General features: G+C 36.8%; 1 protein-coding gene across 4 annotated transcripts in view; it reads right to left on the reverse strand.

Annotated features, from left to right (window-relative positions):
* CFAP20DC (CFAP20 domain containing) overlaps positions 1-19947 on the reverse strand; it is a 255270-nt gene that overhangs the window by 144060 nt on the left and 91263 nt on the right. The window lies entirely within an intron of this gene.

Genomic DNA, 19947 nt, shown 5'->3' on the forward strand with positions numbered 1-19947 from the left:
CTTAATTTTTTGATGGTTCTTTTGTCAATCCCACCACATTTGTAGATCAGATGGCCAGTAGTGGTAGACTTGCTGGAATGTACATGTCCAAATTATTACCATGTTGATGTAAATCTTTTCCTTTCTCATTTTGGCTTTGATTGAGTGGTGGTTTTCTTGACACCTGTGTTCTAGGGGCAAACCTATTGCAAAAAAGAAGCTCTATTTTTCTTTAACCTTTGGCATTTACAATGTGTCTCGATATGGGCATCTTTGGGGTCATCTTGTTTGGGACTCTCGGTATTTCTTGAACTTGTAGGTCTATTTTCTTCCCTAGGTTAGGAAGGGTTTCTTTCATTATTTTTTAAAATAGGTTTTCAATTCCTTGTTCTCTATTTTCTCCTTCCAGCACCCATATAATGTGAATCTTTGTACACTTGAAGTTGTCCCAGAGGCTCCTTATACTATTGTCATTTTTTTGGTTTCCTTTTTCGTTTTGCTGTTCCAATTGAGTGTTTTTTCTTCCTCATATTCCTAATCACTGATTTGCTTCTCCGTTTTATCTATTCTACTGCTGATTCTTTGTACATTATTCTTCACTTCAGTTAGTGTACCCTTCATTTCTGATTGGTTCTTTTTATGATTTGTATTTTTTCTCATGCTGTTGAAGTTCTAAGTTCCTTGAGCATGCTTTGCTAAAGGAACAAATAACCATTGTTCTGATCTCTGTATGTAGTAGTTTTGTTTGCCTCCATTTCATTTCGTTCTTTTTCTGGAGATGCCTTCTGTTCTTTCATCTGGGACATGTTTCTTTGTCTCTGCATTTTGGCTGCTTTTCTAGGTTTGTTTCTGTGTACTAGGTAAAGCTGCTATGTCTCCTGGACATGGTAGATTGGACTTGTGTAGTAGGTGTCCTGTAGGGCCCAGTGGTGCAGCCTCCCTAGTCATTTGAGCTGGAAACTCCAGGTGCTCCTCTGTGTAGGTAGTGTGCACTCTCTAGTTGCAGTTAAGCCTTGATTGCTGTTAGCGTCATTGGGAAAATATGGCTCCCAGGCCAATAGGCTGCAAGGACTCACTGTGACTACAGTGGAGGAGCTGCTGTGCAGGAGCTGACTCTACAGAGAAGGACTTGCTTCAGTGAGGCTCTGATGCTCACCAAGTCTTACCTTTGATTGTATTACTCATGTAGGTAGCAGGGTTGTAATTCAGCATAGTCTGAAGCTGTCCACTGGATACCCTGGCTCTTGGCCTCCTAGAAGGTACAAGGTTAGCCATCACCTGTGCCCTGCCTGGGGCAACAGAGTGATCTGCAGATGGCTGCTGGTGCTGAACTTGAAGTTGCCCAGGGGAGGCCAAGCTGTGAACCAAGGCCAGCTGCCACTAGTGTCTGGGCCTGGGGATACTTAGCAAGAGGAATGGTGCATGCCAAAGCCTTATGCTACTTGTTTTCAGTTTGTGAAACTTTGAGAGATTTTTAGGAAAATCTGTAGCAGGAGCCAAGTTAGGCAGTTTGTATGGAAAAGTCACTGGAAATTGCTTGGGTGGACCTGCAAATCGGGTGGGGCAAGGTCTCAGGAAATCACAGGGGTGGGGTGAACAGTGGGAGCCAGGTTAACGGAGATTCAGCTTTGGCACCTGCCTACTGGCTCTATTGGGTAAGGAGATGTCTCAGAAAAGGAACAATGGCCTCTGCCAGCACTTCTGTCTGGCAAAAAGCTGACTCTCCAAATCTTCCCCTGATGCCAGGAAATTTAGTTCCTCCCCATACTTCCCTGGTGCCTTTCAAGTTGCTGCCCCAGCATTGGAGCTCAGAGGGAACAAGTCTGAATAATTCTGTGCATGGGCTCTTTAAGAGAACTGCCTGGGACTTCAGAAGCCTCCATATCACTCATCCACACTCCCATCAGCAGTTTTTACAGCCAGAAGTTATGGTGACTTCTCTTCCTGGGACTGGAACCCTGGGCTGGGGTCCTGGTGTGGGGCTGGAGAGCACTCTGCGGTACACAGTTCAGAGAGACCTCTGGACTAAGCTGGTCAGAATACCCCTCCAGAGGCTGCTCCTGTGAGCCTTTGCTCCCTAAGGCTGTCATCCCCTCAGCATCCTTCAGCCTATTGGGACAGGAAATAGAGAGCAAAGCAATTCCCATCACCAACAAAGTTGTCACTTCATCCTTAGAAACCAAATGGGCTGAATAGTGACGCTGTGTGGATAGGGAAGGCAGGCAGTTGGGACTACCATCTGTGCAACTAAACCTGCATATCTGTTCTGGGCTTTCAGGAGATTCCCATCACATGGCTGTGAGGTGAGAGAACGGGCCGAGGCAAAGGCAGGGAGGTTGTACAGTAGAGAACTAACTATAATTGGGTTTGGGTCTTGCTTTCCCATTCACTAGCTCAGTAACTATAAGCAAGTTGCATAGATCTTTTTGAGCCTCAGCTTTTTGAGAAAAATGGCAGTTATATATCCATCTGAGGATTAAGTGAGTTACTATAGGTAAAAAATATTGTTTTGTTTTCAGTATATTTATTCTTATGGTTACATTTTATTTTTGGAAAATTTACATTGGTTTTCTAACAGTGAGACATATAAAGTTTTCCTTTTTATTATTTTCCAGTTTGTTGTTATTTTAGATTCCATGTATAAGTGAGATCATACAGTATTGGTCTTTGTCTGACATATTTTGCTTAGCATATGCCCTCAAGGTCTATCAATGTTACAAATAGCAGTATATCCTCATTTTTAATAGCTGAGTAATATTCCATTGTGTGTATGATATGTGAAACTGTAAATCACCTTGATACACAGCATCTGTGTCCATTTGTGTATTGATGAAAACTTAGGTTATTTCCACGTCTTGGCTATTGCAAATAATGCTGCTCAGAACATGGGAATGCAAATATCTTTTGAGTTAGTGTTTGCATTTCCTCTGGATATATTCCCAGAAGTGACACTGCTGGATCATATGGTAGTTCTATTTTTAATTTTTTTGCAGATTCTCCATACTGTTTTTCATAGTGGCTGTAAAACTTTACAATCCCACCAACAGTGTACAAGGGTTCCCTTCTCTTCACATCCTTACTAGCATTTGCTATGTCATCCTAACAGGCATGAAGTGATATCCCACTTCACTTATTGTGGTTTTGATTTACATTTCCCTGATGAATACAGATGTTGAGCACCCTTTTATGTGCCTGTCAGCTTTTCATGTCTTCTTTGCAAATGTCTAGAAAGTATTTTGGCCATATTTACATTGGATTATTTGTATTAGTTTTTGCTATTGAGTTGAATTAGTTCTTTATATATTTTGGATATTAGCTCCTTATCCGATACATGGTTTGCAAATATTTTTTTTCTATTCCATATGTTGTGTTTTGACTTTGTTGATTTGTTTCTTTTGTTGTGTATAAGGTTTTTAGTTTGATGTTCCATTTTTTAAAAATTTTGTTGCTTATGTGTTAGGCGTCATATAAAAAATAATCATTGCCAAGGCCCATGTTAAGTGGCTTTTCTCCTATGTTTTCTTCAAGGAGTTTCATAGTCTTAGGTCTTATGTTTAAGTCTTTAATCCATTTCAAGTTAATTTTATGAGTTGTGTAAGATAGGAAATCTAGTTTCATTCTTTTACATGTGAATATCCAATTTTCCCACATTATTTATCAAAAGGACTTTTTTTGTCCCATTGAGTATTCTTGGCTCCCAAATCAAATATTAGTTGACATACATGCTTGCATTTATTTCTTGGCTCTAAATTACGTTCTATTGATCTATCTGCCTATTCTATTGATCTATCTGATCTGTTTTATGATGGTACCATATTCTCTTGAATACTATAAATTTATAGTATAGCTTGAAATTGGGAAGTATGATGCCTCCCACTTTGTTGTTCTTTTATTTTTAATTTTTAATTTATTTACTGATTTTTTAGAGAGTGACAGGAAAGGTAGGGAGAGAAAGAGGAAGAAAAACTAGAAACACTGATGCGTTGTTCCACTTATTTATGCATTCATTGGTTGATGCTTGCATGTGCCCTGACTAGGGACTGAACCTGCAACCTTGGTGTATTGGGGTGACACTCTAACCAACTGATCTACACAGCCAGGGCTCTGCTTTGTTTCTTTCTCAGAACTGCTTTGGCTATTCAGAGATATTTTTGTTGTTCCAAATAAATTTTAGGATTGTTTTTTTTCTACTTCTATAAAAAACACCATTGGAATCTTGATAAGAATTGTACTGGATATATAGAGGGCTTTTTGGCAGTATGGACAAGTTAAGATTTTAATTCTTCCAATCCATGAACATGAGAAACCTTTTCATTTGTGCCTTCTTTGATTTCTTTCAACATTGTCTTATATTTTTCATAATAAAGATCTTTCAACTCCTTGGTTAAGTTTATCCCTAAGTATTTTATTATTTTTTAACATTTTTTAAGATTTTATTTATTTATCTTTAGAGGGGAAAGAGGAAGGAGATAGGGAGAGAGATAACAATGTATGGTTGTCTCTTGTGAGTCCCCTGCTGGGAACTGGCCTGCAACCCAGGCATGTGCCCTGACTGGGAATTGAACCCCGATACTCTGGTTCGCAGTCCCTTGCTCAATCCACTGAGCTACACCAGCCAGGGAGTATTTTATTATTTTTTGATGCTATTGTAAATGAGACTGATTTATTTCTTTTACACCATATATAAATGCTACTGATTTTTATGTAATTTTTGTATCCTACGACTTTACTAAATTTGTTGACTAGATCTAATAGTTTTTTTTCATGGGATTTTGGGGGATATTATGTATATAAAATCATGTTATCTGCAAATAGACACAATTTTTCAGTTTCCTTTAGATTTTTATATCTTTTATTGCTTTTTCTTGCCTGACTCTCTGGCAAGGACTTCCACTACTATGTTGACTAGAAGTAGTGATAGTGAACACGATTGTTTTGTTGTTGATCTTAGAGGAAAAGCTTTTGACCTTTCCCCACTGAGAATGAAATTAGCTATGGGCTTAAAATATATGAATTTTATTATATTGAGGTACATTTTTTCTATACCTAATTTGTTAAGAGGTTTTTTAAAAATCATGAGTGGATGCTGATTTTGTCATGCGTTTTCCATGTGCAGTAGTTCAGGTATAGACAAGTTTGCTGCAAGCAGGTTTGACAGAAGCATTTTGCCACAAACATTTAGCTACATATCTGATTGGACACAAGGCAATTTCACTGTAAAAAAGAAAAGAACAAAACCCCCCAGGAACGTTAAAAATGACATAATGAAACAAAAAGTATTAAAATTAAATATTTTATTGTGAAAAATAAAAATACATTGTCTTTGAAATCTTTCATTCATATTAATGAACATTTTTTGTCTTATTCAGTATATCACTTTTCACTTCTTTTACTAAAATGTCTTTCTTCATTAAGAGAGGTATCAATTTCCAACTAAAGAATACATAATTGATGCTCTGAAAGACTGAATTAGATGCCTTTTTCACATTTTATACAGCCTGTTAAACTTTAGGTTTTGATGGGTGGGAGGGATGACTGTGCTCATTGAAAATTTTGGAAAAACTGATGTTATCATTTTCTAATATAGTATACAAAGTGACTGAGTTTTACATAATATAAAATGGAAGTATCATGAGAACTTTGTCAATGAATTATAGTATGCAATCTGAGCAAGTTTATATAATATGAAATTGGAACTATTGTGAGAACTTCATCAATGAAGTATCGTATGATATTTGGTTAAGATTTGTACAACAACAGGACCATTGTGAGAACATTGTTAATGGATAACAGTATGCAATCTGGCTAACACAGATTTACTATAAAAAGGGGAGTACTGCAAAAACTTTGTCAACAGAGAAAATGAAACCAAACTATCAACTAATTATTTTATGTTTTACAACAAAATTGCCTTATGGACAATTATGTACAGCAAAAATGTTTGTGGTGAAAATGCTTGTGGCAAAGATGCTTGCAGTGAAATACCCAGAACTGCTTTTTCTGCATCTACTGAAATGATCATACAATTTTTCTTTCTTTCTTTCTATTAATATGATATATCACACTGATTTATGTATGTTGAAACATTTCTGTATCCCAGGTATAAATCTCACTGATCAAGGTGAATGATACTTTTAATGAGCTAAATTCAGTTTGCTAGTATTTTATTAAGAACCTTTGCACATGTATTGATCAGGGATGTTGGTCTGTAGTTTTCTTTCTGCTAGCAGCCTTTTCTGGCTGCGCTATCAGGGTGATGCTGGCTTCATAAAATGACTTTGAAGTGTTACCTCCTCTTCAATTTTGGAAGAGTCTGAGAAGAACTGGTGTTAATTTTTTAGATGTTTGGTAAAATTCACCAGTGAAGCCATCTGGGCCTGGGCTTTTATGTGTTGGGAGATTTTGGATTAGTTAATTCAATGTTCTCACTAATAATTAGTCTATTCAGACTTTCTATTTCTTCCTGATTCAGTCTTGATAGTTTGAACATTTCTAAGAAGTTTTCCATTTCTTCTAGGTTATCAGTTTTTGGTATATAGTTGTTTATAGTAGCCTCTTATGATTCTTCCTGTGGTATCAGTTGCAATGTCTCCCTTTTTCATTTACATTTTTGTTGATTTAGGTCCTGTCATTTTCCCTTGGTTGATCTAGCCAATGTGTCAATTTTGTTTATCTTCACAGAAAACCAACTCAGTTTGGTTAATCTTTTCTATTGTTTTACTGTTCTCTATTTCATTTATTTCTGCTCTGATCTTTACTATATCCTTCTTTCTGCTAACTTTGGACTCAGTTTGTTCTTAACTTTCTAGTTCCTTAAAGCATAGTTATGGTTCCTATTTGGGATCTTTCTTGCTTCTTAAGGAAGGAATTTATTGCTATGCACTTCCCTCTTACAACCTCCTTTGCTGAGTCCCACACCTTTTGGTATGTTGTGTTCCATTTTTGTTTGGTCTTTAATTTCTTTGATCTGTTGGTTATTCATGAGAGTGTTGTTTAATTTTCATGTATGTATTAATTTTTCAATTTTATTCTTGTTATTGATTTCTAGTTTCATATCATTGTGGTCAGAAGTGTGATTGGTAAATAATCAATCTCCTTGAATTTGCTAAGACTTGTTTTGTAGCCAAACATAACTATCCATGTTCCCTGTGTATTTGAGAAGATTATGTTTTCTGCTGTTATCAGATAGAATGGTCTACACAAGTCTGATAAGTCTCCTGGTTTGTAGCATTGTTCAAGTGTGCTGTTCCTTTATAGATTCTCTGACTGGATGACATATGTATTGTGGAGATTGAAGTATTAAAGTCCTCACTCTTATTGTATTGCTGTTTATTTCTCCTTTCAGACCTGTTAGATTTAGCTTTATGTATTTAGGTGCTCAAATGTTGGGTGCATAATTTTTTCAATTGTTATATCTTCTTGATGAATTGACCCATTTATCATTATGAAATAACCGTATTTGTTTCTTTTTAATCAATTTTTATTTTAAAGTCTACTTTAATTTGGTTATCATTTGTTTCAGATGCTTTTCCTATATCTTCAATCTCAGTTTGTGTATTTAAGGCTAAGGTGAGTTTTGTAGAAAGCATATTGTTGGATCTTGTTTTTTTTTTTTTTAAAGATTTTATTTATTTACCTTTAAAGGGGAAGGAGAGAGAGAGAAACATCAATGCATGGTTGCCTTTTGTGTGTCCCCTGCTGGGAGTTGGCCTGCAGGGAACTGGCCTGCAACCCAGGCATGTGCCCTGACTGGGAATCGAACCGTGATCCTCTGGTTCGCAGGCCCGTGCTCAATCCATTGAGCTATGCCAGCCAGGGCTGGATCTTGTTTTTTATCCATTTAGCTATTCTATCTTTTGATTGAAGAATTTAATCCATTTACATTTAAAGTAATTATTGATAAGCAAGGGCTTACTATTGACATTTTGTTAATTGTTTTTTGGTTGCTTGTTTCTTATCTTGCTGTCTTTGTATTGTGATGTCTCACAGTATAACTATATTTTGGCTTCTTTATCATGCTCTTTTGTGTGATTACTATAGATTTTTTATGTGTGTTTATCATGAAGCTTACCTAAAACATTTTAAAATTACAGCACCCTATTTTACACTAATAACTTAAATAGAATTCCTAAGCTTTAGATTTTTACTTCTCCTATCATGTTATAGGTTATTGATGTTATAATTTACATATTTTTCTTTTTTGGTGTATTTTATTGATTATGCTATTACAGTTGTTCCATTTTTTCTCCCCTTTATCTATCTCCACCCTGCATTTGCCCTCCCAACAGTATTCCCCCTGTACCCCCTTAGTTCGTGTCCATGGGTTGTACATATTAGTTCTCTGGCTTCTCCATTTCCCATACTATGCTTAACCTTCCCCTATCTATTTTGTACCTATCAATTATGCTTCTTATTCCTTGTATCTTTTCTGCCATTTTCCCCCAACCTCTCCCCACTGATAATCCCACATATGTACTGCATCTCTGTGATTCTGTTCCTGTTCTACTTTGCTTCCTTTGTTTTTCTTTTTTCTTAGGTTCAGTTATTGATAGTTGTGTTTGTTATCATTTTGCTGTTCATAGTTTTGATTTTCTTTTTCTTAGATAAGTCCCTAAAAGTTAAAAGGGACTTAAACTTTTCATATCATAACGGCTTGGTGATGATCAACTCCTTTAATTTTACCTTATCTTGGAAGCAATTTATTTGCCCTTCCATTCTAAATGATAGTGTTGCTGGATGGAGTAATCTTGTATATAGGTCCTTGCCTTTCATGACTTGGAATGCTTCTTTCCAACACCTTGTTGCTTATAAAGTTTCTTTTGGGAAATCAGCTGATAGTCTTACGGGAACTCCTTTGTAGGTAACTCTCTCCTTTTCTTTTGCTGCCTTTAAAATACTCTCCTATATAAGACAGAAAACTGTATTTGAACAAGAATTAAATAAAAATTAAAATTAAAAAAAATTTCTCCTTATCTTAAATCTTGTGTAATTTAATTATGATGTTTTACTCCTTGGGTCCAATTTCTCTGGGGCTGTCTGAACTTCCTGGTCTTCCTGGAAATCTATTACTTCACCAGACTGGGGAAGTTTCCCTCCATTATTTTTTCAAATAAGTTTTCACTTTCTTGCTCTTCCTCTTCTTCTGGCACCCCTATGATTTGGATGTTGGAATATTTAAAATTGTCCCAGAGGTTCCTAAGCCTCTCCTCATTTTTTTGTACTCTTGTCTCTTCATTCTGTTCCAGTTGAATGTTTATTTCTTCCTTTTGTTCCACACCATTGATTTGAGTCCCAGATTCCTTCCCTTCATTGTTGGTTCCTTGTATATTTTTCTTTGTTTCACCTTGCATAGCCTTCACTTCTGTTTGTATTTTGCATCTATATTCAATTATTTATGTGAGCATCCTGATTATCAGTGTTATAAACTCTGCATCTAATAGGTTGGCTATCTTTTTATCTCTTAGTTCTTTTTCTGGAGTTTTGATCTGTCCTTTTATTTGGGCCATATTTCTTTGTGTTGGCCAACCTGTTACATTGTATGGGGTAGAGCTGTAGGTATTTGCCAGCGTGGGGAAAGCCACTTTGCTTTGTTGTGGAACTTTATGTGAGGGAGGGGTGAGAGAGTGAACAATTCCACTTGCTTAGCTCTTGCCCCACTTTCAGTCACTTCTTCCACTACCCACAAGCAAATTGGGCCTTTCCTATGCTGATTTCCAGGTGGGTGGGTTTGTGTATGTTCTAGGACCCTGTGGGTCTCTTCAACAAACTCTCCTGTGAGGCTGGGAGTTTCTCCCACCTATGCAACTCCCACAGGTCTTTACAGCAAGAGGTTTGAAGATTTTAGTTTCCCTTGTTGGAACCTTGGGTTGTGTGGTCAGTCTTGCCCCCCAGTTGTTCCTCTTGGCTTACCCACATGCTAAGGTGGGACTTTGGGGTTGCTACCTAGCCCCTCCCCCACCTGGTCTGTCACCTTGCCCCATGTCCTTTCTTCCCTGGCACCCATCTCTGCCCCTCCTACCAGTCTGGATGAATATTTCTTCTTTAACTCCTTGGTTGTCAGACTTCTTTATAGTTTGATTTTCTGGCAGTTCTGGTAGTTTTTTTGTTTTTAAATTTGTTGTCCTCCTTTTGGTTGCATGAGTAAGCAAAGCATATCTCCCTATGCCTCCATCTTGGCTGGAATAATTTACATATTTTTTATACAGTGTAACTAATAATATTATTATAGTTAGGGTTATTCTCCTACATTTATTTTTTTACTTTTAAACTAGCATTGTAAATGAGTTATACAGCACCATTACCTTGTTACATAATCCAATTCTATATTTTTAGCATTACCAGTGAGTTTTATATTGCCTTCTTATGTTTTTATAATGATAATTAGTGTCCTTCATTTTTACTCAAAGAACTTTAGCATTTCTTTTAAGGCAGGGCTCATTCATGGTAATGAATTCCCTCAGGTTTTTTTAAAAAATCTTTATCCCTCTTTTATTTCTGAAAAACTGCTTCCCAGGTTAAGTATCCTTGGCTGACAGTGTTTTTTTTTTTCTTTCAATATTTTGAGTATGTCATCACATTCTTTTCTGGCATGAAAAAAATTTCTGTTAAGAAATCTGAGAGTCTTATGGGGATTCCCTGGTATGTAAGTTCTCTTTTTTCTCTTGCTGTTTTTAAAATTTGTTCTATGACTTCTGACAATTTAATTATGATGTGTCTCTGTGCAGCCCTACTCAGGTTACACCTATTTGAGATCCTTTGAGCTTCTTGAACTGGGTATTTATTTCTCGCCCTACATTTGGAACATTTTTAGGAATTACTGTTTTAAATACAGTTTATGTCCTTTCTTCTTTCTCTTCAAATTCTGGAATTCCCATAAGGAAAATATTGTTTTCCTTCATTGTGTCCCATAACTTCTATTGGTTTTCTTCACTCTTTTTCATTCTTTTTCTTTTTACTCCTCAGACTGAATAATTTCATTTGTCCTATCCTCCAGGTCATTGACTCTTTCTTCTTCTTGTTTTTTTACTTTTCAAAACGTTTTTGTGTGTGTATACATATATATAATTTTTATTATATTTTTGCTCTTGCCATTTAGTCCCCTTATACCCTCCTCCCCCCAGCAATCACCATTCTATTGTGTATGTCCATGAGTCCTTTTTTTTGGGTCAATCCTTCTACTAGCTGTTATGCTCTCCATCTATGAGTCTGTCTCTCTTTTCTTGTTATTCAGTTCACTCATTAGATTCCACATATGAGTGAAATCATATGGTATTTGTTTTTCTCTGACTGGCTTATTTCACTTAGGTTAACATTCTCCAGGTCCATCCATACTATTGCAAAAGGTAAAATTTTCTTTTTTATGGCCAAGTACAATTCCATCATGTAAATGTTCCATAGTTGTTTTATCTACTCATCTATTGAAACACATTTGGGCTACCTCCATATCTTAGCAATTGTAAATAATGCTGTAATAGTCATGGGGGTTCTTATGTTCTTTCAAATTAGTGTTTTGGGTTCCTTCAGATGTATTCCCAGAAGTAGGATTGCTGGATCAAAGGCAGATCCATTTTTAATTTTTTGAGGCATCTCTATACTGGTTTCCACAGTGGTTGCACCAGTCTACATTCCCACCAATGGTGCAAAAGCATTCCCCTTTCTCCAAATCCTTGCCAACACTTGTTGTTTTTTGATTTAATAATGATGGCCATTCTGACATGTGTGAGATGGTATCTAATTGTGGAATTTATTTGCATTTCTCTGATGATTAATGACCTTGAGTATCTTTTCATATGTTTATTGGCCATCTGTATATCCTCTTTGGAGAAGTATCTTTTCAGATCCTTTGCTCATTGTTTAATTGGGTTATTTGTTTATTTGGTGTTGAGTTTTGTAAGTACTTTATAAATTTTGGATATTAATCCCTTATCAGATATATTTGCGAATATGTTGTCCCATTCTGTGGGTTGTCTTTGTATTTCATTGAGAATTTCCTTTGTTGTGCCAAAACTTTTTAGTTTGATGACGTCCTGTTACTTTATTTTTTCTTTCATATCCCTTGACTGGGGAGATATATCTGATAAAAAATTTCTACTAGTAATGTCTGACATTTTGCTGCCTATGTTTTCTTCTAGGATTTTATGGTTTTGGGTCTAACGTTTAAGTCTTTGATCCATTTTGAATTTATTCTTGTATGTGATATAAGAAGGTGGTCTTGTTTCATTTTTCTGCATGTATCTGTCCAATTTTCCCAACACCATTTATTGAATAGACTATTTAGACCATTTTAATATGCTTGCTTCCTCTGTTAAATATTAACTGACTATAAAGGTATGCATTTCTTCCTGGGCTCTCTATTCTGTTCCATTGATCTATGTTTGTTTATATGTCAGTATTAGGCTGTTTTGATTACTACGGCCTTGTAGTATAGTTTGATATTCAGTAGTGTGATTCCTCCAACTTTGTTCTTTTTTTTGGACTGCTGTTGCTATGTGGGGCCGTGTGCGGTTCCATATAAATTTTTTAAATATTTGTTCTAGTTCTGTGAAATACATCATTAGAATTTTGCAAGGAATTGCATTGAATCTGTAAATTGCTTTGGGTAGTATGAATATTTTAATGATGTTAATTCTTCCTATCCATAAACATAGTATGTGCTTCTACTTATATGTATCTTCTTCAATTTCTCTATTCAGTGTCTTATAATTTTCCATGTACAGGTCTTTTACATCCTTGGTTAGGTTTACTTCTAGGTATTTTATTCTTTTTGTGAATATAAATTGTGAATGAGATTATTTTATTAATTTCCCTTTCTTTTAGTACATTATTGTCATATAAAAGTATAGCTGATTTCTGGATATTAACTTTGTATCCTGCTAATTTGTTTAGCATATTTTTCAGACTTAAGATGCACTCCCTGTCAACCTGCCCCCTGCAAATTTAGGAAGAATAATGGTTGTTAATGCTGCTTTTGAGTTCTGTTTACATTGGTGAAATATTATGTTATTTATGTTATTAAAATATTTTACAACATTTTTTTGCTTAAAATTTTTCCCTATTTTCCTCCTATAAAATCTGGGTGTATCCTATGGCCCGAAAAATATGGTAATTAATTTATCAGTTCTAGTAGTCTCTTGGTGGAGTCTTTGGGGTTCTTTATGTCCAGTATCATGTCATCTGTGAATAAACATAAGTTTTGCTCCTTCTTTTCCAACTTGGATGCCTTTTATTTTTCTTCTTGTCCTATTTATAAAGCTAGGATGTCCAGTTCTATGTTGTATAAGATAGGTGGAAGTAGACATCCCTGTGTTGTTCCTGATCTTAAGGGGAATGCTTGTAGTTATTGCCCAATGAGTATGATGCTGGTATTGGGTTTGTCACATATGGCCTTTATTATGTTTAGGTATGATCTATGTATTCTCACTTTGCTGAGTTTTTATCATAAATGGGTGCCAGATGTTATCAAAAGCTTTTTCAGCATCTATTGATATAATCATGTGGTATTTATCCTTCACTTTGTTTATGTGGTGAATCACATTTATTGATTTGCAAATGTAGCAACCTTGTATTACCAGAATAAATCCCATTTGATCATGGTGTATAATCTTTTTGATGCATTGCTATTTTCAGTTTGCTAATATTTTGTTGAGGATTTTCACATCTATGTTTATCAGTGATACTGGCCTATAATTTTCTTCCTTTTTTGTATCTTTATCTGGTTTTGGAATTAGGATAATGCTGGACTCAAAAAATGATTTTGGGAGGCTTCCTTCCTCTTCAATTTTATCAACTAGTTTGAGAAGGAGAGGTGTTAGTTCTTCTTAGAATGTTTGGTAAAATTCACCTGTCAAGCCATCTGGTCCAGGACTTTTTTTTATTGGGAGACTTTTGATTACTGTTTCAACTTCATTAGCTGTAATCTGTCTATTCAGATTCTCTGATTCTTCCTGCTTTATATTTGGAAGATTGTCTTTTTCTAGGAACTTATCCATTTTGTCAAGGTTGTCCAGTAAGTTGGCATATAATTGTTCACAATAATTTCTTACATTCCTTTGTATTTATTTGGTGTCTATTATTATTTCTCCTCTTTTATTTCTGAGTTCATTTATTTAGGTCCTTTCTCTCTTTTTCTTGATGAATCTGGTTAAAAGTTTGTCAATCTTGCATATCCTCTCAAGGAACAAGTTCTTGGATTCATTGATCTTTTGTGTCTTGTTTTTAGACTCTATTTCATTTGTTCCTGCTCTGATCTTAATTATTTCTTTCCTTCTACTAACAAAGCCCTCCTGGGCTTTGTTGTTGTTCCTTTTCAAGTTTGTTTAAGAAGTTAAATTTTTTATTTGAGGTTTTGTTTTTAGATAGGTCTGCAATGCTATGAATTTCCCTCTTAGGATTGTTTTCCAAGTGTCCCATAGATTTTGGATGGTTGTGTCCTCATTTTCATTTGTTGCAAAGTATCTTGAATTCCTCCTTGATCTCATTGTTGACCCATTCACTGGGTTTTTTTATGATTTTATTCTAGAACATGCAATTTAACTACATGAAAATGGGGCCTGAGAAAACAGATACAAAAACTGAAAAGAAAGTTTAACTATAATTGAAACATTGAACGTCTCAGGCCATGCTCCTCCTTCCAGCAGTCCTCAGTTCTTCTTCATGAAATAGTGAGACCTTTTCTTTTTATCCAGTGCTTGCACCAGCTCACCATACAGAACATGAATTTGAGTTTCATAGACTCTCTTGAGGGAGCCAAGGTGGTCAACAAAATGCAGTGACAGGCCATACCACTTTTCAGCAGACAGATACTTTTCACTGCTGAACATGAATATTCCAGTATTCCAGGATATGATCATCAGCCAGAGAACTTCCATTTCCAGGTAGCCTTCGGTGTAGCTAGGAAAGCTCAAAGTGTCATCAAAAAAGCTCCAAAGTTCTTCTATGGGACAGATATCTTCCTTTGGCACCCCTCTGGCACCAGCAGGTTAACCAACCTGCACATGCAGTTGCTGTATTTCATAACATCCAGTGTTTCCTTCTTTCTGTATATCCATAAAGCCCGCTTCAAGGCATTTACAGCAATGGAAGGATAGTAGGCAGGCATTTCCAATGCTAAAGCTGCAACTGTTTCTAGTGTTCTGCTTCCCAACAGAGGCAGTTCCTACACTGGTTCCAGGAAGCTTTCCAATAATGGATCATTCCTTTTGGCTTTAATTTCAAACTCATATAGCAGAAGCAATGTCTCACATGGATCATTGGAGAAGTCCCCTTTTTGTTTCAGGACAGTCCAGATGTCTCTGCATTCATGGATCTGTTCAAGTGCATGATTCAGAAATCTGGCCTGTTCAAAAGGCGTTAGAGCTCTTCTCCCTTGCTCAAGATCAACTGAAGTTGCCATCAGTAAACATGTTTTCTGTGCAATCATAACTACTTCATCAGAAGGACAAAACAGGGACAGCTTGTAAGAAAGCATGAAAAACTCTCTCAATAGCAGTGGCTCTTTATTGGATTGCACAGCTGAATTCCAAGCTATTTTTCTGAACCAGTGAGCTTCATTAATCCTTGTTTGTGAGATTGAAGTTCTTGTAACAGAAGCCTGGGAAAATGTCATGAGTACTGTATTCAAGGCACTCAAAAGTCTATCAATTTCCTTTTTTTTTTTGTTTTCAGATTCCTGCACATCAGAAACTTCTGGAACAATAAGACGGCACAAGCACTTTACAGCTACCAAGACTTGTTCTGGGTCTTCTGAACATATAGCTAAATATTCCAAAGCTTTTCTCCCACAACTTGTTGTCCATTCCCTAGAGCAAACTGGGCAGCTAAGCCTAAAGCCTGCCATGTGAATGAACATCTGTAAGTCAGTCTCTGCTAGCTCTTTAGACATTAGTGTATCCTTGAAAGCGGTAATTGCTTGGAAAGATGCTTTGCAGTTGCCTTCCAAGACTGCAACCTTGAATACATAAAACTGAGTGAAAATATTTCCAGGATCAAGTTTTTCAGCTTCTTCCATTGCTCCTTTAGCCTTTTCAACTTGTTTCATATGCAGGTAACAAGAAGCCATGTTCCTCTTCAGTTTAGGAAATTCTCATCCATTTGATCTGATTCATAGACTCTCAAGGAATAGTAGTACCAGTTTAGGGTTTCAAGATAATTTTGGATCTGAAAAGAATGGGAACCTTTCTTCCACAGAAGGTTGTGTAAATATCCTATTGATTCTGTTGAAAATTTTCTTCCTATTTGCAGACCTATGATGATTTCTTCAGTCTTCTCCCTGGCAAGCTCTTCTTCTTTCCTTTCTAAAAGTACTTCAATTTGGAAGAGTAAAGCTCTTCCGACATCTTCCGATGACTTAAAATGTTCACAGATGATCTTCAGGAAATTGAACCCAACAAATTCTCTTCCATGATCCATCAGCAGTTTAGCAATGCTCAGAGAGAAGTCTACAGACACGTCAAGATGCAGTATGCTTTTGACAGCTTCCATGAGTTCTTCATTAGCTATTTTGCTCATCATGAGGATTTTGATCTTCAAGTAAATCCCAGCTGAGTTTAAATGTTCCTCGTTTGTTAGGTTTATAGCGTTGAGAGCCTTATCCTAATTACCTCCACCTTCCCAATCGAAATAAACAATGGCCAGTAATCGTAGGACTTTAGCCATCATTTCAGGGTCAACGAAAACCTCATCCATCCTCGCAATATCATAGCTTTGGCTGAGCCAGAAACAGCTTTCATCATATTTATGCACCATGTGGGATTGTACTCCAAAGTTGTAACAGAGAACAAGAAGATAATTGACCATTTTAGGGACCCTCATCAACATATCTTTGCAGTGCAGTATACATGTAGATGCTCTTGGAAAATCCCCTTGAATAACTGCTGACTCTGCTTGGTAAGAAAGCACTTTGAAAAGATCCTTCTCCACAGCACATTTCTGTACAGCCACTGAGGGCTCAGTAGGGCCATTTTCTATTAATTTGGCATACAGTTCCTCCAGACCATTTATGGCAACTTCAAAAAACATATCAGCCATCATACCATTTCCAACATCTATCCATTCTTTTCCTGTTTTCATATTCATCAAAATCCGTCTGTGAATAATTTCCTGTGGAGCATCTGGGTCTTCACACATGCACATCATCTTGCAAGCCATGTGCTGTAATTTAGCTCTCTGCTCTCCAGTTACATCCAAACTGACTTTCTTGGAAAGTGCCCAGTTCCACAGGTTTATTGCCATTTCTTCAATCTGATCATCCGGTAGCCCAGCCATTGATTTTCTGTTGATATTTCCTATGTCCATGAAGATTTTATCAATTGCTTCAGGTATGCCAGGTGAATTATCTCTTCTGATTAGGGTTTGAATAGTTTCTTCAAAGTCCAAGAAACAAAAATCCACTTGGTCCATTTTTTAATCTCTGGATCACACTGCCCCACCAGCAGCCACGGTCGCGGAACCTCCTGGCTAACTGTTGGCCGGGAGCGCAACCACCCCTGCGCAGCAACCGGGGAGTCCGCCTGTATACCCACCCATTCACTGTTTAATAACATGTTATTTAGCTTTCACATCTTTGTATATTTTTCAGTGTTCTTCTTATGGTTGATTTCTGGTTTCCTACCAAAGTGGTGAGAGAAGATGTCTGACTTGATTTTAATCTTCTTAAATGTATTGAGACTTGTTTTGTGTCCTAGCATGTGGTTTATCCTAGAAAAAGTTCCATATGCTCTTGAAAGGTATGTATATTCTACTGCTTTGGGGTGCAATTCTCTGAAGATATCAATTACATTCATTTTATCTAGTGTGTTGTTTAAAGTTGCTGTCTCATTGTTGATATTTTGCCTAGGAGATCTATCCACTGAAGTGAAAGGGGTGTTAAAATCCCCAACTATGACTTTATTTCTGTTGTTCTCTCCTTTTATGTCCATCAAGATTTGCTTCACATGTTTAGGTTCTTCTATGTTGGGTGCATAAATGTTTACTAAGGTAATATCCTGTTGTTGGATTGTTCTCTTTATTATTATGTAGTGTCCTTCTTTGTCTCTTACTATAGCCTTGGTTTTAAAGTCTATTTTGTAGATATAAGTACTGCTACCCCAGATTTTTTTCTGTTCCATTAGTATAAAATATCTTTTTCTGACCCTTTAGTTTCAGTCTGTGTGTATCTTTCAATCTAAGATGGGTCTCTTGGCGGCAGTAGATATATGGAGGTAGCAGATATATGGGTTTTGTTTTCTTGTCTATTCATCCATCCCCTGTCTTTTGGTTGGAGCATTTAAGCTATTTACATTATTGATGGACATGTATGTAGTACCATTTTATTGTTAGACTGTGTTCTTCTGTTTTTTTCTTTTTCTTTTTCTATTTCTTCTCCCTGAAGCAAGCCTTTAACATTTGTTGCAGTATTGGTTTGGTGTTAACAAACTCCTTTAGCTTTTTCTTCTCTGGGAAGTTCCTTATTTCTGTTTTGATTTTAAATGATAGCCTTGTTGAGTAAAGTAGCCTTGGTTGTAGGTCTCTGCCTTTCATCACCTTGAATATTTCATGTCACTCCATTCTAGCCTGAAATGTTTCTGATGAGTAATCAGATGAAACATTTGAGTATCTAATTGGTACCCCCTTGTAGGTAACTACCTGCTTTTCTTTTGCGGCTGTTATGATTCTCTCCTTGTCTTGAAACCTTGTCATTTTAATTATGACATGTCTCGGTGTAGGCCTTTTTGGTTCTAATTTGTTTGGGACTCTATGAACTTCCTGGACTTGTGCAACTTTTTCCTTCATCAGATTAAGAAAGTATGTGGTCATTATTTCTTCAAAAAGGTTCTCAATCCCTTGCCCACTTTCTTGTCCTTCTGGTATTCCCATGATGAGGATGTTGTTACACTTCATGTAGTCCAAGATGTTTCTTAAGCTCTCTTCACTTTTTAAAATTCTTTTTCATTTTGCTGCTCTGCCTGATTGTTTTTTTCTACCACGTCTTCCGAAACACTGATTCAATCCTCTGCTTTACCTAACCTACTGTTTATTACTTCCAGTGTATTATTTATCTCAGATATTGCTTGTTTTATTTCTGACTGATCCTTTTTTATGGTTTCTATGTCTTTTTTCATTCTGTTGAGTATTCTTATAATCATTACTCTAATACATTGCTATGTGATAAATTGCTTACTTCCATTTCATCTAGTTCTTCTGGAAAATTCTCTTGTTTCATTTGGGGTCTGTTTCTTTGTCTTGCCATTGACCACTTTTTGTATTTTCTGCCTTAGATGTGAAACTAATCAGGTGTTAATCTAATCGATCTGTAATCAGCAGTCAGACTTAAGCACCATTAGGTGGAGCAGAGTAATTGCTGTGGGTGGGACTGTTGCTTCCCATCAGGCAGATGCCATTCAGAGAGGAGTGTTCTGCTTAAGAGAGATGGCTCCTGCAGTATGGGGAATGACTCAGCACATACAGCACATAGATTCTGGAGTCTGTTCCCTCAGTTCCCTCTCCAGAGCCACCAAACCCAAACTCTCCTCAAGTGTCTCTAGTCCACTTTACCCTCCCTTTGCTGGTGCCCATGGTTAAGTGGCTGCAAATGAAATTTTGCACCTTGGCCCTTTAAAAGGCTCTCTGCATTCTCTCCCTGGACAATAGAACCCCTGTTGCTCTTCACAGCTGGATGTTATCTGGGTTGCTTTCCAGGTATGGTGCTATAGGCTGGGGAGTGCAGCTTGGGGTTGAGACCCCACACTTCTTAGGGGGAAGCCTCTGTTTGCTGACATATCCCTCTGGCACTTCAAGTGCCTCCTGTGGGAGTCCAGCCAGCCCTCTCGAGTCTCCACCATATTCCTTACCAGTCACGTTTTGCTGAAATATTTTATTCTGTCTGTCTGTGGTTGTAAGGCTTTTCTCCAGCTAGTGTTCAGTTGGTATTCATGCTGATTTCTCTATAATTTAGTTGTAATTCCAGATTGGTCCAGAGAACTTAGTAACTTT

This window comes from Sturnira hondurensis, unplaced genomic scaffold (assembly GCF_014824575.4).
Source record: "Sturnira hondurensis isolate 20B ecotype Veracruz unplaced genomic scaffold, ASM1482457v3 Scaffold0002840, whole genome shotgun sequence".
In the NCBI taxonomy this organism is placed as follows: domain Eukaryota; kingdom Metazoa; phylum Chordata; class Mammalia; order Chiroptera; family Phyllostomidae; genus Sturnira; species Sturnira hondurensis.